At 47.6% G+C, this 21,669-nt stretch overlaps 27 non-coding genes across 27 annotated transcripts; 13 read left to right on the top strand and 14 right to left on the bottom strand.

Annotated features, from left to right (window-relative positions):
• Positions 1 to 420: 420 nt before the first annotated feature.
• LOC141287287 (U5 spliceosomal RNA) lies at positions 421 to 536 on the bottom strand. The gene has a single exon (XR_012339437.1). It is a non-coding gene; the product is annotated as a U5 spliceosomal RNA (small nuclear RNA).
• A 399-nt stretch (positions 537 to 935) lies between these two features.
• On the top strand, positions 936 to 1,006 carry trnag-gcc (transfer RNA glycine (anticodon GCC)). Its single transcript has one exon. It is a non-coding gene; the product is annotated as a tRNA-Gly (tRNA).
• Positions 1,007 to 2,327: 1,321 nt separating this feature from the next.
• LOC141287273 (U5 spliceosomal RNA) lies at positions 2,328 to 2,443 on the bottom strand. Its single transcript, XR_012339432.1, has one exon. It is a non-coding gene; the product is annotated as a U5 spliceosomal RNA (small nuclear RNA).
• Positions 2,444 to 2,842: 399 nt separating this feature from the next.
• trnag-gcc (transfer RNA glycine (anticodon GCC)) lies at positions 2,843 to 2,913 on the top strand. Its single transcript has one exon. It is a non-coding gene; the product is annotated as a tRNA-Gly (tRNA).
• A 1,322-nt stretch (positions 2,914 to 4,235) lies between these two features.
• Positions 4,236 to 4,351, bottom strand: LOC141287266 (U5 spliceosomal RNA). Its single transcript, XR_012339431.1, has one exon. It is a non-coding gene; the product is annotated as a U5 spliceosomal RNA (small nuclear RNA).
• A 399-nt stretch (positions 4,352 to 4,750) lies between these two features.
• On the top strand, positions 4,751 to 4,821 carry trnag-gcc (transfer RNA glycine (anticodon GCC)). Its single transcript has one exon. It is a non-coding gene; the product is annotated as a tRNA-Gly (tRNA).
• Positions 4,822 to 6,142: 1,321 nt separating this feature from the next.
• On the bottom strand, positions 6,143 to 6,258 carry LOC141287259 (U5 spliceosomal RNA). Its single transcript, XR_012339430.1, has one exon. It is a non-coding gene; the product is annotated as a U5 spliceosomal RNA (small nuclear RNA).
• A 399-nt stretch (positions 6,259 to 6,657) lies between these two features.
• Positions 6,658 to 6,728, top strand: trnag-gcc (transfer RNA glycine (anticodon GCC)). Its single transcript has one exon. It is a non-coding gene; the product is annotated as a tRNA-Gly (tRNA).
• Positions 6,729 to 7,472: 744 nt separating this feature from the next.
• trnag-ucc (transfer RNA glycine (anticodon UCC)) lies at positions 7,473 to 7,544 on the bottom strand. Its single transcript has one exon. It is a non-coding gene; the product is annotated as a tRNA-Gly (tRNA).
• A 505-nt stretch (positions 7,545 to 8,049) lies between these two features.
• LOC141288867 (U5 spliceosomal RNA) lies at positions 8,050 to 8,165 on the bottom strand. The gene has a single exon (XR_012339755.1). It is a non-coding gene; the product is annotated as a U5 spliceosomal RNA (small nuclear RNA).
• A 399-nt stretch (positions 8,166 to 8,564) lies between these two features.
• trnag-gcc (transfer RNA glycine (anticodon GCC)) lies at positions 8,565 to 8,635 on the top strand. The gene has a single exon. It is a non-coding gene; the product is annotated as a tRNA-Gly (tRNA).
• A 1,322-nt stretch (positions 8,636 to 9,957) lies between these two features.
• LOC141287252 (U5 spliceosomal RNA) lies at positions 9,958 to 10,073 on the bottom strand. The gene has a single exon (XR_012339429.1). It is a non-coding gene; the product is annotated as a U5 spliceosomal RNA (small nuclear RNA).
• Positions 10,074 to 10,472: 399 nt separating this feature from the next.
• trnag-gcc (transfer RNA glycine (anticodon GCC)) lies at positions 10,473 to 10,543 on the top strand. Its single transcript has one exon. It is a non-coding gene; the product is annotated as a tRNA-Gly (tRNA).
• Positions 10,544 to 11,865: 1,322 nt separating this feature from the next.
• LOC141287246 (U5 spliceosomal RNA) lies at positions 11,866 to 11,981 on the bottom strand. The gene has a single exon (XR_012339428.1). It is a non-coding gene; the product is annotated as a U5 spliceosomal RNA (small nuclear RNA).
• A 399-nt stretch (positions 11,982 to 12,380) lies between these two features.
• Positions 12,381 to 12,451, top strand: trnag-gcc (transfer RNA glycine (anticodon GCC)). The gene has a single exon. It is a non-coding gene; the product is annotated as a tRNA-Gly (tRNA).
• A 569-nt stretch (positions 12,452 to 13,020) lies between these two features.
• On the top strand, positions 13,021 to 13,092 carry trnad-guc (transfer RNA aspartic acid (anticodon GUC)). The gene has a single exon. It is a non-coding gene; the product is annotated as a tRNA-Asp (tRNA).
• Positions 13,093 to 13,772: 680 nt separating this feature from the next.
• On the bottom strand, positions 13,773 to 13,888 carry LOC141287239 (U5 spliceosomal RNA). Its single transcript, XR_012339426.1, has one exon. It is a non-coding gene; the product is annotated as a U5 spliceosomal RNA (small nuclear RNA).
• A 399-nt stretch (positions 13,889 to 14,287) lies between these two features.
• Positions 14,288 to 14,358, top strand: trnag-gcc (transfer RNA glycine (anticodon GCC)). Its single transcript has one exon. It is a non-coding gene; the product is annotated as a tRNA-Gly (tRNA).
• Positions 14,359 to 15,679: 1,321 nt separating this feature from the next.
• LOC141287231 (U5 spliceosomal RNA) lies at positions 15,680 to 15,795 on the bottom strand. The gene has a single exon (XR_012339425.1). It is a non-coding gene; the product is annotated as a U5 spliceosomal RNA (small nuclear RNA).
• Positions 15,796 to 16,194: 399 nt separating this feature from the next.
• trnag-gcc (transfer RNA glycine (anticodon GCC)) lies at positions 16,195 to 16,265 on the top strand. Its single transcript has one exon. It is a non-coding gene; the product is annotated as a tRNA-Gly (tRNA).
• A 1,322-nt stretch (positions 16,266 to 17,587) lies between these two features.
• Positions 17,588 to 17,703, bottom strand: LOC141287225 (U5 spliceosomal RNA). Its single transcript, XR_012339424.1, has one exon. It is a non-coding gene; the product is annotated as a U5 spliceosomal RNA (small nuclear RNA).
• Positions 17,704 to 18,102: 399 nt separating this feature from the next.
• Positions 18,103 to 18,173, top strand: trnag-gcc (transfer RNA glycine (anticodon GCC)). The gene has a single exon. It is a non-coding gene; the product is annotated as a tRNA-Gly (tRNA).
• Positions 18,174 to 18,742: 569 nt separating this feature from the next.
• trnad-guc (transfer RNA aspartic acid (anticodon GUC)) lies at positions 18,743 to 18,814 on the top strand. Its single transcript has one exon. It is a non-coding gene; the product is annotated as a tRNA-Asp (tRNA).
• A 103-nt stretch (positions 18,815 to 18,917) lies between these two features.
• Positions 18,918 to 18,989, bottom strand: trnag-ucc (transfer RNA glycine (anticodon UCC)). The gene has a single exon. It is a non-coding gene; the product is annotated as a tRNA-Gly (tRNA).
• A 505-nt stretch (positions 18,990 to 19,494) lies between these two features.
• On the bottom strand, positions 19,495 to 19,610 carry LOC141287218 (U5 spliceosomal RNA). Its single transcript, XR_012339423.1, has one exon. It is a non-coding gene; the product is annotated as a U5 spliceosomal RNA (small nuclear RNA).
• A 399-nt stretch (positions 19,611 to 20,009) lies between these two features.
• Positions 20,010 to 20,080, top strand: trnag-gcc (transfer RNA glycine (anticodon GCC)). Its single transcript has one exon. It is a non-coding gene; the product is annotated as a tRNA-Gly (tRNA).
• Positions 20,081 to 21,401: 1,321 nt separating this feature from the next.
• On the bottom strand, positions 21,402 to 21,517 carry LOC141287211 (U5 spliceosomal RNA). The gene has a single exon (XR_012339422.1). It is a non-coding gene; the product is annotated as a U5 spliceosomal RNA (small nuclear RNA).
• Between the last annotated feature and the right edge of the window lie 152 nt (positions 21,518 to 21,669).

The following is a 21,669-nucleotide window of genomic DNA, read 5'->3' as shown; positions in this document are numbered from 1 at the left end:
CTTTGTTTGTATCCCGTCATGTACGAGAGAGTGCTGTCTTTCCATGCGGGCTAAAGAAATCTGGAGCTGCGACGCAGAAAGCGCAAAGGCCGCAAGTACAGAACGTGGTGAGGCGCGCTTCGTTCCACCGCCCATTGGCTGGTGGCCAGTTTTACTCTTGACACTCCAATACAGCTCTGTTGTGAGCAGAAAAGAATGCTGGAAGTACATAAGTCACTGACAGGGCCAAAGTAGCTGAAGCCCAAGGTTTGGATCCCATCATGTCATGAGAGTGCTGTCTTTCCATGCTGGCTGAAAAAAAATGTGAAGTTGCGACACAGGAAGCGCAAAGGCTGCAAACACGGTCCACGAGAAAGCACGCTTTGCTCCAATGCACATTGGTGTGTGGTCAGATTTAGTCTGCTATTGAAACTGCAGTGCAGCTCTGCTGTGAGCAGAGCACCCAAAAATACAGGTCACTCGGAAAGGTTCCCCTCCACGGAAATCTTTAGTAAAAGGCGAAAGATTTATGCGTCTATGAAGAGAAACTCGAGTTGTGTGCCCATGCGCTTGAGCATGTGCGCTCCCTGTGGTAAACCACTATACTCACAAAGGGTAATCTAGGGTGCCGATAAGATTTTCATCTCCCCCTCACTCCAAATGGGAGGAGTAAAAGTTAAAAAGTCTCTTCCATCATCCATTCTCGCCTGCCACACAGGAGGCCTGGCTCTGATTCCCGGGCAAATGCAGGAACAGAGTTCTTTTAAGTAAGGGGTGTGTGTTTGCATGTGTGTGGGATTCTTTAAAATGAGCCTTGAAGGCCAAACCTGATTTGCTAGAAGGAGCTCCAAACTTTGCATATTGACCCAACCCCCCTTTACCTGGATTTGACGTGTAACAGTTACGCACCATTACTAAATCCAGGGCAATGTGAAGGCCGAAAGTCTCCCAGCCGAGCATTGGTGGTTCAGTGGTAGAATTCTCGCCTGCCACGCGGGAGACCCGGGTCCGATTCCCGGCCAATGCAGGAACGGAGTGCTTTTAATTAAGTTGTGTGTGTGCTTGCATGTGTGTAAGGTTCTTTAAAATGAAGCCTGATTTACTTGAAGGAGCTCCAACCTTTGCATACTGACCAACCCCCGTTCCCTGCCGAATCTTTTCAGAAACTCATTAGTCCGTCTATATTCGTCAAATGCCTATAAAACTTGTTCACTTTATCTATAGGTTGACGAAGTTTAGCAGTGGGCAATATACTCGTAAATGCGGTGTTAATTCCAAACGTTCTCCCTCCTTTCCGAGCATTGGTGGTTCAGTGGTAGAATTCTAGCAGTGGGTGATATGATCCACGTAAATGCGATGTTACTGCCACATGATTTCCCATCCTTTTTTTCATGTTCCCATTATGAAAAGTAAAAAAAAATAGTAATAATAGTAAAGTGGTCCAAATGAGGACCCCCTGTAATGTGTAGCATTCAAGATATTGGGAGACTCAATAAGATCAAGGCAGGTTGATTTGTTTTTTTCATGGAGTAGTGGCTCCTTATGCTGATGTCGGTGAAGTCAAGTCGGCTGGGGGCGAAGCACAGCTGGTACAGCTCTTCGTTAGTATAGTGGACAGTATCTCCGCCTGTCACGCGGAAGACCGGGGTTCGATTCCCCGACGGGGAGACCCAGCTCTTTGCTGCTGCTGAACGACTCATCCAAAAGATTTTGGTGCTGACAGAGCTCACAGAAGGAGTTCTGCTTCAACGTCAGCCAGAGCCAAAACAAATGCGTTGGCCGGGAACCGAACCCGGGTCAACTGCTTGGAAGGCAGCTATGCTCACCACTATACCACCAACGCAAGTTCCCGACTCCAGCTTTTAGCCATCTGAAAAGAATGCTTGAAATGCACAAGTCACTGATAGGGCAAAAGGAGCTGAAGCCATCTTTGTTTGTATCCCGTCATGTACGAGAGAGTGCTGTCTTTCCATGCGGGCTAAAGAAATCTGGAGCTGCGACGCAGAAAGCGCAAAGGCCGCAAGTACAGAACGTGGTGAGGCGCGCTTCGTTCCACCGCCCATTGGCTGGTGGCCAGTTTTACTCTTGACACTCCAATACAGCTCTGTTGTGAGCAGAAAAGAATGCTGGAAGTACATAAGTCACTGACAGGGCCAAAGTAGCTGAAGCCCAAGGTTTGGATCCCATCATGTCATGAGAGTGCTGTCTTTCCATGCTGGCTGAAAAAAAATGTGAAGTTGCGACACAGGAAGCGCAAAGGCTGCAAACACGGTCCACGAGAAAGCACGCTTTGCTCCAATGCACATTGGTGTGTGGTCAGATTTAGTCTGCTATTGAAACTGCAGTGCAGCTCTGCTGTGAGCAGAGCACCCAAAAATACAGGTCACTCGGAAAGGTTCCCCTCCACGGAAATCTTTAGTAAAAGGCGAAAGATTTATGCGTCTATGAAGAGAAACTCGAGTTGTGTGCCCATGCGCTTGAGCATGTGCGCTCCCTGTGGTAAACCACTATACTCACAAAGGGTAATCTAGGGTGCCGATAAGATTTTCATCTCCCCCTCACTCCAAATGGGAGGAGTAAAAGTTAAAAAGTCTCTTCCATCATCCATTCTCGCCTGCCACACAGGAGGCCTGGCTCTGATTCCCGGGCAAATGCAGGAACAGAGTTCTTTTAAGTAAGGGGTGTGTGTTTGCATGTGTGTGGGATTCTTTAAAATGAGCCTTGAAGGCCAAACCTGATTTGCTAGAAGGAGCTCCAAACTTTGCATATTGACCCAACCCCCCTTTACCTGGATTTGACGTGTAACAGTTACGCACCATTACTAAATCCAGGGCAATGTGAAGGCCGAAAGTCTCCCAGCCGAGCATTGGTGGTTCAGTGGTAGAATTCTCGCCTGCCACGCGGGAGACCCGGGTCCGATTCCCGGCCAATGCAGGAACGGAGTGCTTTTAATTAAGTTGTGTGTGTGCTTGCATGTGTGTAAGGTTCTTTAAAATGAAGCCTGATTTACTTGAAGGAGCTCCAACCTTTGCATACTGACCAACCCCCGTTCCCTGCCGAATCTTTTCAGAAACTCATTAGTCCGTCTATATTCGTCAAATGCCTATAAAACTTGTTCACTTTATCTATAGGTTGACGAAGTTTAGCAGTGGGCAATATACTCGTAAATGCGGTGTTAATTCCAAACGTTCTCCCTCCTTTCCGAGCATTGGTGGTTCAGTGGTAGAATTCTAGCAGTGGGTGATATGATCCACGTAAATGCGATGTTACTGCCACATGATTTCCCATCCTTTTTTTCATGTTCCCATTATGAAAAGTAAAAAAATAATAGTAATAATAGTAAAGTGGTCCAAATGAGGACCCCCTGTAATGTGTAGCATTCAAGATATTGGGAGACTCAATAAGATCAAGGCAGGTTGATTTGTTTTTTTCATGGAGTAGTGGCTCCTTATGCTGATGTCGGTGAAGTCAAGTCGGCTGGGGGCGAAGCACAGCGGGTACAGCTCCTCGTTAGTATAGTGGACAGTATCTCCGCCTGTCACGCGGAAGACTGGGGTTCGATTCCCCGACGGGGAGACCCAGCTCTTTGCTGCTGCTGAACGACTCATCCAAAAGATTTTGGTGCTGACAGAGGTCACAGAAGGAGTTCTGCTTCAACGTCAGCCAGAGCCAAAACAAATGCGTTGGCCGGGAATCGAACCTAGGTCAACTGCTTGGAAGGCAGCTATGCTCACCACTATACCACCAACGCAAATTCCCGACTCCAGCTTTTAGCCATCTGAAAAGAATGCTTGAAATGCACAAGTCACTGATAGGGCAAAAGGAGCTGAAGCCATCTTTGTTTGTATCCCGTCATGTACGAGAGAGTGCTGTCTTTCCATGCGGGCTAAAGAAATCTGGAGCTGCGACGCAGAAAGCGCAAAGGCCGCAAGTACAGAACGTGGTGAGGCGCGCTTCGTTCCACCGCCCATTGGCTGGTGGCCAGTTTTACTCTTGACACTCCAATACAGCTCTGTTGTGAGCAGAAAAGAATGCTGGAAGTACATAAGTCACTGACAGGGCCAAAGTAGCTGAAGCACATGGTTTGGATCCCATCATGTCATGAGAGTGCTGTCTTTCCATGCTGGCTGAAAAAAAATGTGAAGTTGCGACACAGGAAGCGCAAAGGCTGCAAACACGGTCCACGAGAAAGCACGCTTTGCTCCAATGCACATTGGTGTGTGGTCAGATTTAGTCTGCTATTGAAACTGCAGTGCAGCTCTGCTGTGAGCAGAGCACCCAAAAATACAGGTCACTCGGAAAGGTTCCCCTCCACGGAAATCTTTAGTAAAAGGCGAAAGATTTATGCGTCTATGAAGAGAAACTCGAGTTGTGTACCCATGCGCTTGAGCATGTGCGCTCCCTGTGGTAAACCACTATACTCACAAAGGGTAATCTAGGGTGCCGATAAGATTTTCATCTCCCCCTCACTCCAAATGGGAGGAGTAAAAGTTAAAAAGTCTCTTCCATCATCCATTCTCGCCTGCCACACAGGAGGCCTGGCTCTGATTCCCGGACAAATGCAGGAACAGAGTTCTTTTAAGTAAGGGGTGTGTGTTTGCATGTGTGTGGGATTCTTTAAAATGAGCCTTGAAGGCCAAGCCTGATTTGCTAGAAGGAGCTCCAAACTTTGCATATTGACCCAACCCCCCTTTACCTGGATTTGACGTGTAACAGTTACGCACCATTACTAAATCCAGGGCAATGTGAAGGCCGAAAGCCTCCCAGCCGAGCATTGGTGGTTCAGTGGTAGAATTCTCGCCTGCCACGCGGGAGACCCGGGTCCGATTCCCGGCCAATGCAGGAACGGAGTGCTTTTAATTAAGTTGTGTGTGTGCTTGCATGTGTGTAAGGTTCTTTAAAATGAAGCCTGATTTACTTGAAGGAGCTCCAACCTTTGCATACCGACCAACCCCCGTTCCCTGCCGAATCTTTTCAGAAACTCATTAGTCCGTCTATATTCGTCAAATGCCTATAAAACTTGTTCACTTTATCTATAGGTTGACGAAGTTTAGCAGTGGGCAATATACTCGTAAATGCGGTGTTAATTCCAAACGTTCTCCCTCCTTTCCGAGCATTGGTGGTTCAGTGGTAGAATTCTAGCAGTGGGCGATATGATCCACGTAAATGCGATGTTACTGCCACATGATTTCCCATCCTTTTTTTCATGTTCCCATTATGAAAAGTAAAAAAAAATAGTAATAATAGTAAAGTGGTCCAAATGAGGACCCCCTGTAATGTGTAGCATTCAAGATATTGGGAGACTCAATAAGATCAAGGCAGGTTGATTTGTTTTTTTCATGGAGTAGTGGCTCCTTATGCTGATGTCGGTGAAGTCAAGTCGGCTGGGGGCGAAGCACAGCTGGTACAGCTCTTCGTTAGTATAGTGGACAGTATCTCCGCCTGTCACGCGGAAGACTGGGGTTCGATTCCCCGACGGGGAGACCCAGCTCTTTGCTGCTGCTGAACGACTCATCCAAAAGATTTTGGTGCTGACAGAGGTCACAGAAGGAGTTCTGCTTCAACGTCAGCCAGAGCCAAAACAAATGCGTTGGCCGGGAATCGAACCTAGGTCAACTGCTTGGAAGGCAGCTATGCTCACCACTATACCACCAACGCAAATTCCCGACTCCAGCTTTTAGCCATCTGAAAAGAATGCTTGAAATGCACAAGTCACTGATAGGGCAAAAGGAGCTGAAGCCATCTTTGTTTGTATCCCGTCATGTACGAGAGAGTGCTGTCTTTCCATGCGGGCTAAAGAAATCTGGAGCTGCGACGCAGAAAGCGCAAAGGCCGCAAGTACAGAACGTGGTGAGGCGCGCTTCGTTCCACCGCCCATTGGCTGGTGGCCAGTTTTACTCTTGACACTCCAATACAGCTCTGTTGTGAGCAGAAAAGAATGCTGGAAGTACATAAGTCACTGACAGGGCCAAAGTAGCTGAAGCACATGGTTTGGATCCCATCATGTCATGAGAGTGCTGTCTTTCCATGCTGGCTGAAAAAAAATGTGAAGTTGCGACACAGGAAGCGCAAAGGCTGCAAACACGGTCCACGAGAAAGCACGCTTTGCTCCAATGCACATTGGTGTGTGGTCAGATTTAGTCTGCTATTGAAACTGCAGTGCAGCTCTGCTGTGAGCAGAGCACCCAAAAATACAGGTCACTCGGAAAGGTTCCCCTCCACGGAAATCTTTAGTAAAAGGCGAAAGATTTATGCGTCTATGAAGAGAAACTCGAGTTGTGTACCCATGCGCTTGAGCATGTGCGCTCCCTGTGGTAAACCACTATACTCACAAAGGGTAATCTAGGGTGCCGATAAGATTTTCATCTCCCCCTCACTCCAAATGGGAGGAGTAAAAGTTAAAAAGTCTCTTCCATCATCCATTCTCGCCTGCCACACAGGAGGCCTGGCTCTGATTCCCGGACAAATGCAGGAACAGAGTTCTTTTAAGTAAGGGGTGTGTGTTTGCATGTGTGTGGGATTCTTTAAAATGAGCCTTGAAGGCCAAGCCTGATTTGCTAGAAGGAGCTCCAAACTTTGCATATTGACCCAACCCCCCTTTACCTGGATTTGACGTGTAACAGTTACGCACCATTACTAAATCCAGGGCAATGTGAAGGCCGAAAGTCTCCCAGCCGAGCATTGGTGGTTCAGTGGTAGAATTCTCGCCTGCCACGCGGGAGACCCGGGTCCGATTCCCGGCCAATGCAGGAACGGAGTGCTTTTAATTAAGTTGTGTGTGTGCTTGCATGTGTGTAAGGTTCTTTAAAATGAAGCCTGATTTACTTGAAGGAGCTCCAACCTTTGCATACCGACCAACCCCCGTTCCCTGCCGAATCTTTTCAGAAACTCATTAGTCCGTCTATATTCGTCAAATGCCTATAAAACTTGTTCACTTTATCTATAGGTTGACGAAGTTTAGCAGTGGGCAATATACTCGTAAATGCGGTGTTAATTCCAAACGTTCTCCCTCCTTTCCGAGCATTGGTGGTTCAGTGGTAGAATTCTAGCAGTGGGCGATATGATCCACGTAAATGCGATGTTACTGCCACATGATTTCCCATCCTTTTTTTCATGTTCCCATTATGAAAAGTAAAAAAAAATAGTAATAATAGTAAAGTGGTCCAAATGAGGACCCCCTGTAATGTGTAGCATTCAAGATATTGGGAGACTCAATAAGATCAAGGCAGGTTGATTTGTTTTTTTCATGGAGTAGTGGCTCCTTATGCTGATGTCGGTGAAGTCAAGTCGGCTGGGGGCGAAGCACAGCTGGTACAGCTCTTCGTTAGTATAGTGGACAGTATCTCCGCCTGTCACGCGGAAGACCGGGGTTCGATTCCCCGACGGGGAGACCCAGCTCTTTGCTGCTGCTGAACGACTCATCCAAAAGATTTTGGTGCTGACAGAGCTCACAGAAGGAGTTCTGCTTCAACGTCAGCCAGAGCCAAAACAAATGCGTTGGCCGGGAATCGAACCCGGGTCAACTGCTTGGAAGGCAGCTATGCTCACCACTATACCACCAACGCAAGTTCCCGACTCCAGCTTTTAGCCATCTGAAAAGAATGCTTGAAATGCACAAGTCACTGATAGGGCAAAAGGAGCTGAAGCCATCTTTGTTTGTATCCCGTCATGTACGAGAGAGTGCTGTCTTTCCATGCGGGCTAAAGAAATCTGGAGCTGCGACGCAGAAAGCGCAAAGGCCGCAAGTACAGAACGTGGTGAGGCGCGCTTCGTTCCACCACCCATTGGCTGGTGGCCAGTTTTACTCTTGACACTCCAATACAGCTCTGTTGTGAGCAGAAAAGAATGCTGGAAGTACATAAGTCACTGACAGGGCCAAAGTAGCTGAAGCCCAAGGTTTGGATCCCATCATGTCATGAGAGTGCTGTCTTTCCATGCTGGCTGAAAAAAAATGTGAAGTTGCGACACAGGAAGCGCAAAGGCTGCAAACACGGTCCACGAGAAAGCACGCTTTGCTCCAATGCACATTGGTGTGTGGTCAGATTTAGTCTGCTATTGAAACTGCAGTGCAGCTCTGCTGTGAGCAGAGCACCCAAAAATACAGGTCACTCGGAAAGGTTGCCCTCCACGGAAATCTTTAGTAAAAGGCGAAAGATTTATGCGTCTATGAAGAGAAACTCGAGTTGTGTGCCCATGCGCTTGAGCATGTGCGCTCCCTGTGGTAAACCACTATACTCACAAAGGGTAATCTAGGGTGCCGATAAGATTTTCATCTCCCCCTCACTCCAAATGGGAGGAGTAAAAGTTAAAAAGTCTCTTCCATCATCCATTCTCGCCTGCCACACAGGAGGCCTGGCTCTGATTCCCGGGCAAATGCAGGAACAGAGTTCTTTTAAGTAAGGGGTGTGTGTTTGCATGTGTGTGGGATTCTTTAAAATGAGCCTTGAAGGCCAAACCTGATTTGCTAGAAGGAGCTCCAAACTTTGCATATTGACCCAACCCCCCTTTACCTGGATTTGACGTGTAACAGTTACGCACCATTACTAAATCCAGGGCAATGTGAAGGCCGAAAGTCTCCCAGCCGAGCATTGGTGGTTCAGTGGTAGAATTCTCGCCTGCCACGCGGGAGACCCGGGTCCGATTCCCGGCCAATGCAGGAACGGAGTGCTTTTAATTAAGTTGTGTGTGTGCTTGCATGTGTGTAAGGTTCTTTAAAATGAAGCCTGATTTACTTGAAGGAGCTCCAACCTTTGCATACCGACCAACCCCCGTTCCCTGCCGAATCTTTTCAGAAACTCATTAGTCCGTCTATATTCGTCAAATGCCTATAAAACTTGTTCACTTTATCTATAGGTTGACGAAGTTTAGCAGTGGGCAATATACTCGTAAATGCGGTGTTAATTCCAAACGTTCTCCCTCCTTTCCGAGCATTGGTGGTTCAGTGGTAGAATTCTAGCAGTGGGCGATATGATCCACGTAAATGCGATGTTACTGCCACATGATTTCCCATCCTTTTTTTCATGTTCCCATTATGAAAAGTAAAAAAAAAATAGTAATAATAGTAAAGTGGTCCAAATGAGGACCCCCTGTAATGTGTAGCATTCAAGATATTGGGAGACTCAATAAGATCAAGGCAGGTTGATTTGTTTTTTTCATGGAGTAGTAGCTCCTTATGCTGATGTCGGTGAAGTCAAGTCGGCTGGGGGCGAAGCACAGCGGGTACAGCTCCTCGTTAGTATAGTGGACAGTATCTCCGCCTGTCACGCGGAATACCGGGGTTCGATTCCCCGACGGGGAGACCCAGCTCTTTGCTGCTACTGAACGACTCATCCAAAAGATTTTGGTGCTGACAGAGGTCACAGAAGGAGTTCTGCTTCAACGTCAGCCAGAGCCAAAACAAATGCGTTGGCCGGGAATCGAACCCGGGTCAACTGCTTGGAAGGCAGCTATGCTCAACACTATACCACCAACGCAAGTTCCCGACTCCAGCTTTTAGCCATCTGAAAAGAATGCTTGAAATGCACAAGTCACTGATAGGGCAAAAGGAGCTGAAGCCATCTTTGTTTGTATCCCGTCATGTACGAGAGAGTGCTGTCTTTCCATGCGGGCTAAAGAAATCTGGAGCTGCGACGCAGAAAGCGCAAAGGCCGCAAGTACAGAACGTGGTGAGGCGCGCTTCGTTCCACCGCCCATTGGCTGGTGGCCAGTTTTACTCTTGACACTCCAATACAGCTCTGTTGTGAGCAGAAAAGAATGCTGGAAGTACATAAGTCACTGACAGGGCCAAAGTAGCTGAAGCCCAAGGTTTGGATCCCATCATGTCATGAGAGTGCTGTCTTTCCATGCTGGCTGAAAAAAAATGTGAAGTTGCGACACAGGAAGCGCAAAGGCTGCAAACACGGTCCACGAGAAAGCACGCTTTGCTCCAATGCACATTGGTGTGTGGTCAGATTTAGTCTGCTATTGAAACTGCAGTGCAGCTCTGCTGTGAGCAGAGCACCCAAAAATACAGGTCACTCGGAAAGGTTCCCCTCCACGGAAATCTTTAGTAAAAGGCGAAAGATTTATGCGTCTATGAAGAGAAACTCGAGTTGTGTGCCCATGCGCTTGAGCATGTGCGCTCCCTGTGGTAAACCACTATACTCACAAAGGGTAATCTAGGGTGCCGATAAGATTTTCATCTCCCCCTCACTCCAAATGGGAGGAGTAAAAGTTAAAAAGTCTCTTCCATCATCCATTCTCGCCTGCCACACAGGAGGCCTGGCTCTGATTCCCGGGCAAATGCAGGAACAGAGTTCTTTTAAGTAAGGGGTGTGTGTTTGCATGTGTGTGGGATTCTTTAAAATGAGCCTTGAAGGCCAAACCTGATTTGCTAGAAGGAGCTCCAAACTTTGCATATTGACCCAACCCCCCTTTACCTGGATTTGACGTGTAACAGTTACGCACCATTACTAAATCCAGGGCAATGTGAAGGCCGAAAGTCTCCCAGCCGAGCATTGGTGGTTCAGTGGTAGAATTCTCGCCTGCCACGCGGGAGACCCGGGTCCGATTCCCGGCCAATGCAGGAACGGAGTGCTTTTAATTAAGTTGTGTGTGTGCTTGCATGTGTGTAAGGTTCTTTAAAATGAAGCCTGATTTACTTGAAGGAGCTCCAACCTTTGCATACTGACCAACCCCCGTTCCCTGCCGAATCTTTTCAGAAACTCATTAGTCCGTCTATATTCGTCAAATGCCTATAAAACTTGTTCACTTTATCTATAGGTTGACGAAGTTTAGCAGTGGGCAATATACTCGTAAATGCGGTGTTAATTCCAAACGTTCTCCCTCCTTTCCGAGCATTGGTGGTTCAGTGGTAGAATTCTAGCAGTGGGTGATATGATCCACGTAAATGCGATGTTACTGCCACATGATTTCCCATCCTTTTTTTCATGTTCCCATTATGAAAAGTAAAAAAATAATAGTAATAATAGTAAAGTGGTCCAAATGAGGACCCCCTGTAATGTGTAGCATTCAAGATATTGGGAGACTCAATAAGATCAAGGCAGGTTGATTTGTTTTTTTCATGGAGTAGTGGCTCCTTATGCTGATGTCGGTGAAGTCAAGTCGGCTGGGGGCGAAGCACAGCGGGTACAGCTCCTCGTTAGTATAGTGGACAGTATCTCCGCCTGTCACGCGGAAGACTGGGGTTCGATTCCCCGACGGGGAGACCCAGCTCTTTGCTGCTGCTGAACGACTCATCCAAAAGATTTTGGTGCTGACAGAGGTCACAGAAGGAGTTCTGCTTCAACGTCAGCCAGAGCCAAAACAAATGCGTTGGCCGGGAATCGAACCTAGGTCAACTGCTTGGAAGGCAGCTATGCTCACCACTATACCACCAACGCAAATTCCCGACTCCAGCTTTTAGCCATCTGAAAAGAATGCTTGAAATGCACAAGTCACTGATAGGGCAAAAGGAGCTGAAGCCATCTTTGTTTGTATCCCGTCATGTACGAGAGAGTGCTGTCTTTCCATGCGGGCTAAAGAAATCTGGAGCTGCGACGCAGAAAGCGCAAAGGCCGCAAGTACAGAACGTGGTGAGGCGCGCTTCGTTCCACCGCCCATTGGCTGGTGGCCAGTTTTACTCTTGACACTCCAATACAGCTCTGTTGTGAGCAGAAAAGAATGCTGGAAGTACATAAGTCACTGACAGGGCCAAAGTAGCTGAAGCACATGGTTTGGATCCCATCATGTCATGAGAGTGCTGTCTTTCCATGCTGGCTGAAAAAAAATGTGAAGTTGCGACACAGGAAGCGCAAAGGCTGCAAACACGGTCCACGAGAAAGCACGCTTTGCTCCAATGCACATTGGTGTGTGGTCAGATTTAGTCTGCTATTGAAACTGCAGTGCAGCTCTGCTGTGAGCAGAGCACCCAAAAATACAGGTCACTCGGAAAGGTTCCCCTCCACGGAAATCTTTAGTAAAAGGCGAAAGATTTATGCGTCTATGAAGAGAAACTCGAGTTGTGTGCCCATGCGCTTGAGCATGTGCGCTCCCTGTGGTAAACCACTATACTCACAAAGGGTAATCTAGGGTGCCGATAAGATTTTCATCTCCCCCTCACTCCAAATGGGAGGAGTAAAAGTTAAAAAGTCTCTTCCATCATCCATTCTCGCCTGCCACACAGGAGGCCTGGCTCTGATTCCCGGGCAAATGCAGGAACAGAGTTCTTTTAAGTAAGGGGTGTGTGTTTGCATGTGTGTGGGATTCTTTAAAATGAGCCTTGAAGGCCAAGCCTGATTTGCTAGAAGGAGCTCCAAACTTTGCATATTGACCCAACCCCCCTTTACCTGGATTTGACGTGTAACAGTTACGCACCATTACTAAATCCAGGGCAATGTGAAGGCCGAAAGTCTCCCAGCCGAGCATTGGTGGTTCAGTGGTAGAATTCTCGCCTGCCACGCGGGAGACCCGGGTCCGATTCCCGGCCAATGCAGGAACGGAGTGCTTTTAATTAAGTTGTGTGTGTGCTTGCATGTGTGTAAGGTTCTTTAAAATGAAGCCTGATTTACTTGAAGGAGCTCCAACCTTTGCATACCGACCAACCCCCGTTCCCTGCCGAATCTTTTCAGAAACTCATTAGTCCGTCTATATTCGTCAAATGCCTATAAAACTTGTTCACTTTATCTATAGGTTGACGAAGTTTAGCAGTGGGCAATATACTCGTAAATGCGGTGTTAATTCCAAACGTTCTCCCTCCTTTCCGAGCATTGGTGGTTCAGTGGTAGAATTCTAGCAGTGGGCGATATGATCCACGTAAATGCGATGTTACTGCCACATGATTTCCCATCCTTTTTTTCATGTTCCCATTATGAAAAGTAAAAAAAAATAGTAATAATAGTAAAGTGGTCCAAATGAGGACCCCCTGTAATGTGTAGCATTCAAGATATTGGGAGACTCAATAAGATCAAGGCAGGTTGATTTGTTTTTTTCATGGAGTAGTGGCTCCTTATGCTGATGTCGGTGAAGTCAAGTCGGCTGGGGGCGAAGCACAGCTGGTACAGCTCCTCGTTAGTATAGTGGACAGTATCTCCGCCTGTCACGCGGAAGACCGGGGTTCGATTCCCCGACGGGGAGACCCAGCTCTTTGCTGCTGCTGAACGACTCATCCAAAAGATTTTGGTGCTGACAGAGCTCACAGAAGGAGTTCTGCTTCAACGTCAGCCAGAGCCAAAACAAATGCGTTGGCCGGGAACCGAACCCGGGTCAACTGCTTGGAAGGCAGCTATGCTCACCACTATACCACCAACGCAAGTTCCCGACTCCAGCTTTTAGCCATCTGAAAAGAATGCTTGAAATGCACAAGTCACTGATAGGGCAAAAGGAGCTGAAGCCATCTTTGTTTGTATCCCGTCATGTACGAGAGAGTGCTGTCTTTCCATGCGGGCTAAAGAAATCTGGAGCTGCGACGCAGAAAGCGCAAAGGCCGCAAGTACAGAACGTGGTGAGGCGCGCTTCGTTCCACCGCCCATTGGCTGGTGGCCAGTTTTACTCTTGACACTCCAATACAGCTCTGTTGTGAGCAGAAAAGAATGCTGGAAGTACATAAGTCACTGACAGGGGCAAAGTAGCTGAAGCCCAAGGTTTGGATCCCATCATGTCATGAGAGTGCTGTCTTTCCATGCTGCCTGAAAAAAAATGTGAAGTTGCGACACAGGAAGCGCAAAGGCTGCAAACACGGTCCACGAGAAAGCACGCTTTACTCCAATGCACATTGGTGTGTGGTCAGATTTAGTCTGCTATTGAAACTGCAGTGCAGCTCTGCTGTGAGCAGAGCACCCAAAAATACAGGTCACTCGGAAAGGTTCCCCTCCACGGAAATCTTTAGTAAAAGGCGAAAGATTTATGCGTCTATGAAGAGAAACTCGAGTTGTGTGCCCATGCGCTTGAGCATGTGCGCTCCCTGTGGTAAACCACTATACTCACAAAGGGTAATCTAGGGTGCCGATAAGATTTTCATCTCCCCCTCACTCCAAATGGGAGGAGTAAAAGTTAAAAAGTCTCTTCCATCATCCATTCTCGCCTGCCACACAGGAGGCCTGGCTCTGATTCCCGGGCAAATGCAGGAACAGAGTTCTTTTAAGTAAGGGGTGTGTGTTTGCATGTGTGTGGGATTCTTTAAAATGAGCCTTGAAGGCCAAGCCTGATTTGCTAGAAGGAGCTCCAAACTTTGCATATTGACCCAACCCCCCTTTACCTGGATTTGACGTGTAACAGTTACGCACCATTACTAAATCCAGGGCAATGTGAAGGCCGAAAGTCTCCCAGCCGAGCATTGGTGGTTCAGTGGTAGAATTCTCGCCTGCCACGCGGGAGACCCGGGTCCGATTCCCGGCCAATGCAGGAACGGAGTGCTTTTAATTAAGTTGTGTGTGTGCTTGCATGTGTGTAAGGTTCTTTAAAATGAAGCCTGATTTACTTGAAGGAGCTCCAACCTTTGCATACCGACCAACCCCCGTTCCCTGCCGAATCTTTTCAGAAACTCATTAGTCCGTCTATATTCGTCAAATGCCTATAAAACTTGTTCACTTTATCTATAGGTTGACGAAGTTTAGCAGTGGGCAATATACTCGTAAATGCGGTGTTAATTCCAAACGTTCTCCCTCCTTTCCGAGCATTGGTGGTTCAGTGGTAGAATTCTAGCAGTGGGCGATATGATCCACGTAAATGCGATGTTACTGCCACATGATTTCCCATCCTTTTTTTCATGTTCCCATTATGAAAAGTAAAAAAAAATAGTAATAATAGTAAAGTGGTCCAAATGAGGACCCCCTGTAATGTGTAGCATTCAAGATATTGGGAGACTCAATAAGATCAAGGCAGGTTGATTTGTTTTTTTCATGGAGTAGTGGCTCCTTATGCTGATGTCGGTGAAGTCAAGTCGGCTGGGGGCGAAGCACAGCTGGTACAGCTCCTCGTTAGTATAGTGGACAGTATCTTCGCCTGTCACGCAGAAAACCGGGGTTCGATTCCCCGACGGGGAGACCCAGCTCTTTGCTGCTGCTGAACGACTCATCCAAAAGATTTTGGTGCTGACAGAGGTCACAAAAGGAGTTCTGCTTCAACGTCAGCCAGAGCCAAAACAAATGCGTTGGCCGGGAATCGAACCCGGGTCAACTGCTTGGAAGGCAGCTATGCTCAACACTATACCACCAACGCAAGTTCCCGACTCCAGCTTTTAGCCATCTGAAAAGAATGCTTGAAATGCACAAGTCACTGATAGGGCAAAAGGAGCTGAAGCCATCTTTGTTTGTATCCCGTCATGTACGAGAGAGTGCTGTCTTTCCATGCGGGCTAAAGAAATCTGGAGCTGCGACGCAGAAAGCGCAAAGGCCGCAAGTACAGAACGTGGTGAGGCGCGCTTCGTTCCACCGCCCATTGGCTGGTGGCCAGTTTTACTCTTGACACTCCAATACAGCTCTGTTGTGAGCGGAAAAGAATGCTGGAAGTACATAAGTCACTGACAGGGCCAAAGTAGCTGAAGCCCAAGGTTTGGATCCCATCATGTCATGAGAATGCTGTCTTTCCATGCTGGCTGAAAAAAAATGTGAAGTTGCGACACAGGAAGCGCAAAGGCTGCAAACACGGTCCACGAGAAAGCACGCTTTGCTCCAATGCACATTGGTGTGTGGTCAGATTTAGTCTGCTATTGAAACTGCAGTGCAGCTCTGCTGTGAGCAGAGCACCCAAAAATACAGGTCACTCGGAAAGGTTCCCCTCCACGGAAATCTTTAGTAAAAGGCGAAAGATTTATGCGTCTATGAAGAGAAACTCGAGTTGTGTGCCCATGCGCTTGAGCATGTGCGCTCCCTGTGGTAAACCACTATACTCACAAAGGGTAATCTAGGGTGCCGATAAGATTTTCATCTCCCCCTCACTCCAAATGGGAGGAGTAAAAGTTAAAAAGTCTCTTCCATCATCCATTCTCGCCTGCCACACAGGAGGCCTGGCTCTGATTCCCGGGCAAATGCAGGAACAGAGTTCTTTTAAGTAAGGGGTGTGTGTTTGCATGTGTGTGGGATTCTTTAAAATGAGCCTTGAAGGCCAAGCCTGATTTGCTAGAAGGAGCTCCAAACTTTGCATATTGACCCAACCCCCCTTTACCTGGATTTGACGTGTAACAGTTACGCACCATTACTAAATCCAGGGCAATGTGAAGGCCGAAAGTCTCCCAGCCGAGCATTGGTGGTTCAGTGGTAGAATTCTCGCCTGCCACGCGGGAGACCCGGGTCCGATTCCCGGCCAATGCAGGAACGGAGTGCTTTTAATTAAGTTGTGTGTGTGCTTGCATGTGTGTAAGGTTCTTTAAAATGAAGCCTGATTTACTTGAAGGAGCTCCAACCTTTGCATACTGACCAACCCCCGTTCCCTGCCGAATCTTTTCAGAAACTCATTAGTCCGTCTATATTCGTCAAATGCCTATAAAACTTGTTCACTTTATCTATAGGTTGACGAAGTTTAGCAGTGGGCAATATACTCGTAAATGCGGTGTTAATTCCAAACGTTCTCCCTCCTTTCCGAGCATTGGTGGTTCAGTGGTAGAATTCTAGCAGTGGGTGATATGATCCACGTAAATGCGATGTTACTGCCACATGATTTCCCATCCTTTTTTTCATGTTCCCATTATGAAAAGTAAAAAAATAATAGTAATAATAGTAAAGTGGTCCAAATGAGGACCCCCTGTAATGTGTAGCATTCAAGATATTGGGAGACTCAATAAGATCAAGGCAGGTTGATTTGTTTTTTTCATGGAGTAGTGGCTCCTTATGCTGATGTCGGTGAAGTCAAGTCGGCTGGGGGCGAAGCACAGCGGGTACAGCTCCTCGTTAGTATAGTGGACAGTATCTCCGCCTGTCACGCGGAAGACTGGGGTTCGATTCCCCGACGGGGAGACCCAGCTCTTTGCTGCTGCTGAACGACTCATCCAAAAGATTTTGGTGCTGACAGAGGTCACAGAAGGAGTTCTGCTTCAACGTCAGCCAGAGCCAAAACAAATGCGTTGGCCGGGAATCGAACCTAGGTCAACTGCTTGGAAGGCAGCTATGCTCACCACTATACCACCAACGCAAATTCCCGACTCCAGCTTTTAGCCATCTGAAAAGAATGCTTGAAATGCACAAGTCACTGATAGGGCAAAAGGAGCTGAAGCCATCTTTGTTTGTATCCCGTCATGTACGAGAGAGTGCTGTCTTTCCATGCGGGCTAAAGAAATCTGGAGCTGCGACGCAGAAAGCGCAAAGGCCGCAAGTACAGAACGTGGTGAGGCGCGCTTCGTTCCACCGCCCATTGGCTGGTGGCCAGTTTTACTCTTGACACTCCAATACAGCTCTGTTGTGAGCAGAAAAGAATGCTGGAAGTACATAAGTCACTGACAGGGCCAAAGTAGCTGAAGCACATGGTTTGGATCCCATCATGTCATGAGAGTGCTGTCTTTCCATGCTGGCTGAAAAAAAATGTGAAGTTGCGACACAGGAAGCGCAAAGGCTGCAAACACGGTCCACGAGAAAGCACGCTTTGCTCCAATGCACATTGGTGTGTGGTCAGATTTAGTCTGCTATTGAAACTGCAGTGCAGCTCTGCTGTGAGCAGAGCACCCAAAAATACAGGTCACTCGGAAAGGTTCCCCTCCACGGAAATCTTTAGTAAAAGGCGAAAGATTTATGCGTCTATGAAGAGAAACTCGAGTTGTGTACCCATGCGCTTGAGCATGTGCGCTCCCTGTGGTAAACCACTATACTCACAAAGGGTAATCTAGGGTGCCGATAAGATTTTCATCTCCCCCTCACTCCAAATGGGAGGAGTAAAAGTTAAAAAGTCTCTTCCATCATCCATTCTCGCCTGCCACACAGGAGGCCTGGCTCTGATTCCCGGACAAATGCAGGAACAGAGTTCTTTTAAGTAAGGGGTGTGTGTTTGCATGTGTGTGGGATTCTTTAAAATGAGCCTTGAAGGCCAAGCCTGATTTGCTAGAAGGAGCTCCAAACTTTGCATATTGACCCAACCCCCCTTTACCTGGATTTGACGTGTAACAGTTACGCACCATTACTAAATCCAGGGCAATGTGAAGGCCGAAAGTCTCCCAGCCGAGCATTGGTGGTTCAGTGGTAGAATTCTCGCCTGCCACGCGGGAGACCCGGGTCCGATTCCCGGCCAATGCAGGAACGGAGTGCTTTTAATTAAGTTGTGTGTGTGCTTGCATGTGTGTAAGGTTCTTTAAAATGAAGCCTGATTTACTTGAAGGAGCTCCAACCTTTGCATACCGACCAACCCCCGTTCCCTGCCGAATCTTTTCAGAAACTCATTAGTCCGTCTATATTCGTCAAATGCCTATAAAACTTGTTCACTTTATCTATAGGTTGACGAAGTTTAGCAGTGGGCAATATACTCGTAAATGCGGTGTTAATTCCAAACGTTCTCCCTCCTTTCCGAGCATTGGTGGTTCAGTGGTAGAATTCTAGCAGTGGGCGATATGATCCACGTAAATGCGATGTTACTGCCACATGATTTCCCATCCTTTTTTTCATGTTCCCATTATGAAAAGTAAAAAAAAATAGTAATAATAGTAAAGTGGTCCAAATGAGGACCCCCTGTAATGTGTAGCATTCAAGATATTGGGAGACTCAATAAGATCAAGGCAGGTTGATTTGTTTTTTTCATGGAGTAGTGGCTCCTTATGCTGATGTCGGTGAAGTCAAGTCGGCTGGGGGCGAAGCACAGCTGGTACAGCTCCTCGTTAGTATAGTGGACAGTATCTCCGCCTGTCACGCGGAAGACCGGGGTTCGATTCCCCGACGGGGAGACCCAGCTCTTTGCTGCTGCTGAACGACTCATCCAAAAGATTTTGGTGCTGACAGAGCTCACAGAAGGAGTTCTGCTTCAACGTCAGCCAGAGCCAAAACAAATGCGTTGGCCGGGAATCGAACCCGGGTCAACTGCTTGGAAGGCAGCTATGCTCACCACTATACCACCAACGCAAGTTCCCGACTCCAGCTTTTAGCCATCTGAAAAGAATGCTTGAAATGCACAAGTCACTGATAGGGCAAAAGGAGCTGAAGCCATCTTTGTTTGTATCCCGTCATGTACGAGAGAGTGCTGTCTTTCCATGCGGGCTAAAGAAATCTGGAGCTGCGACGCAGAAAGCGCAAAGGCCGCAAGTACAGAACGTGGTGAGGCGCGCTTCGTTCCACCGCCCATTGGCTGGTGGCCAGTTTTACTCTTGACACTCCAATACAGCTCTGTTGTGAGCAGAAAAGAATGCTGGAAGTACATAAGTCACTGACAGGGGCAAAGTAGCTGAAGCCCAAGGTTTGGATCCCATCATGTCATGAGAGTGCTGTCTTTCCATGCTGCCTGAAAAAAAATGTGAAGTTGCGACACAGGAAGCGCAAAGGCTGCAAACACGGTCCACGAGAAAGCACGCTTTACTCCAATGCACATTGGTGTGTGGTCAGATTTAGTCTGCTATTGAAACTGCAGTGCAGCTCTGCTGTGAGCAGAGCACCCAAAAATACAGGTCACTCGGAAAGGTTCCCCTCCACGGAAATCTTTAGTAAAAGGCGAAAGATTTATGCGTCTATGAAGAGAAACTCGAGTTGTGTGCCCATGCGCTTGAGCATGTGCGCTCCCTGTGGTAAACCACTATACTCACAAAGGGTAATCTAGGGTGCCGATAAGATTTTCATCTCCCCCTCACTCCAAATGGGAGGAGTAAAAGTTAAAAAGTCTCTTCCATCATCCATTCTCGCCTGCCACACAGGAGGCCTGGCTCTGATTCCCGGGCAAATGCAGGAACAGAGTTCTTTTAAGTAAGGGGTGTGTGTTTGCATGTGTGTGGGATTCTTTAAAATGAGCCTTGAAGGCCAAGCCTGATTTGCTAGAAGGAGCTCCAAACTTTGCATATTGACCCAACCCCCCTTTACCTGGATTTGACGTGTAACAGTTACGCACCATTACTAAATCCAGGGCAATGTGAAGGCCGAAAGTCTCCCAGCCGAGCATTGGTGGTTCAGTGGTAGAATTCTCGCCTGCCACGCGGGAGACCCGGGTCCGATTCCCGGCCAATGCAGGAACGGAGTGCTTTTAATTAAGTTGTGTGTGTGCTTGCATGTGTGTAAGGTTCTTTAAAATGAAGCCTGATTTACTTGAAGGAGCTCCAACCTTTGCATACCGACCAACCCCCGTTCCCTGCCGAATCTTTTCAGAAACTCATTAGTCCGTCTATATTCGTCAAATGCCTATAAAACTTGTTCACTTTATCTATAGGTTGACGAAGTTTAGCAGTGGGCAATATACTCGTAAATGCGGTGTTAATTCCAAACGTTCTCCCTCCTTTCCGAGCATTGGTGGTTCAGTGGTAGAATTCTAGCAGTGGGCGATATGATCCACGTAAATGCGATGTTACTGCCACATGATTTCCCATCCTTTTTTTCATGTTCCCATTATGAAAAGTAAAAAAAAATAGTAATAATAGTAAAGTGGTCCAAATGAGGACCCCCTGTAATGTGTAGCATTCAAGATATTGGGAGACTCAATAAGATCAAGGCAGGTTGATTTGTTTTTTTCATGGAGTAGTGGCTCCTTATGCTGATGTCGGTGAAGTCAAGTCGGCTGGGGGCGAAGCACAGCTGGTACAGCTCCTCGTTAGTATAGTGGACAGTATCTTCGCCTGTCACGCAGAAAACCGGGGTTCGATTCCCCGACGGGGAGACCCAGCTCTTTGCTGCTGCTGAACGACTCATCCAAAAGATTTTGGTGCTGACAGAGGTCACAGAAGGAGTTCTGCTTCAACGTCAGCCAGAGCCAAAACAAATGCGTTGGCCGGGAATCGAACCCGGGTCAACTGCTTGGAAGGCAGCTATGCTCAACACTATACCACCAACGCAAGTTCCCGACTCCAGCTTTTAGCCATCTGAAAAGAATGCTTGAAATGCACAAGTCACTGATAGGGCAAAAGGAGCTGAAGCCATCTTTGTTTGTATCCCGTCATGTACGAGAGAGTGCTGTCTTTCCATGCGGGCTAAAGAAATCTGGAGCTGCGACGCAGAAAGCGCAAAGGCCGCAAGTACAGAACGTGGTGAGGCGCGCTTCGTTCCACCGCCCATTGGCTGGTGGCCAGTTTTACTCTTGACACTCCAATACAGCTCTGTTGTGAGCAGAAAAGAATGCTGGAAGTACATAAGTCACTGACAGGGCCAAAGTAGCTGAAGCCCAAGGTTTGGATCCCATCATGTCATGAGAGTGCTGTCTTTCCATGCTGGCTGAAAAAAAATGTGAAGTTGCGACACAGGAAGCGCAAAGGCTGCAAACACGGTCCACGAGAAAGCACGCTTTGCTCCAATGCACATTGGTGTGTGGTCAGATTTAGTCTGCTATTGAAACTGCAGTGCAGCTCTGCTGTGAGCAGAGCACCCAAAAATACAGGTCACTCGGAAAGGTTCCCCTCCACGGAAATCTTTAGTAAAAGGCGAAAGATTTATGCGTCTATGAAGAGAAACTCGAGTTGTGTGCCCATGCGCTTGAGCATGTGCGCTCCCTGTGGTAAACCACTATACTCACAAAGGGTAATCTAGGGTGCCGATAAGATTTTCATCTCCCCCTCACTCCAAATGGGAGGAGTAAAAGTTAAAAAGTCTCTTCCATCATCCATTCTCGCCT

This window comes from Garra rufa, chromosome 1 (genome assembly GCF_049309525.1).
Source record: "Garra rufa chromosome 1, GarRuf1.0, whole genome shotgun sequence".
Taxonomy (NCBI): Eukaryota; Metazoa; Chordata; class Actinopteri; order Cypriniformes; family Cyprinidae; genus Garra; species Garra rufa.
The sequence above is the reverse complement of the archived record's forward strand: the minus strand, read 5'-3'. Positions and strand labels throughout refer to the sequence as shown.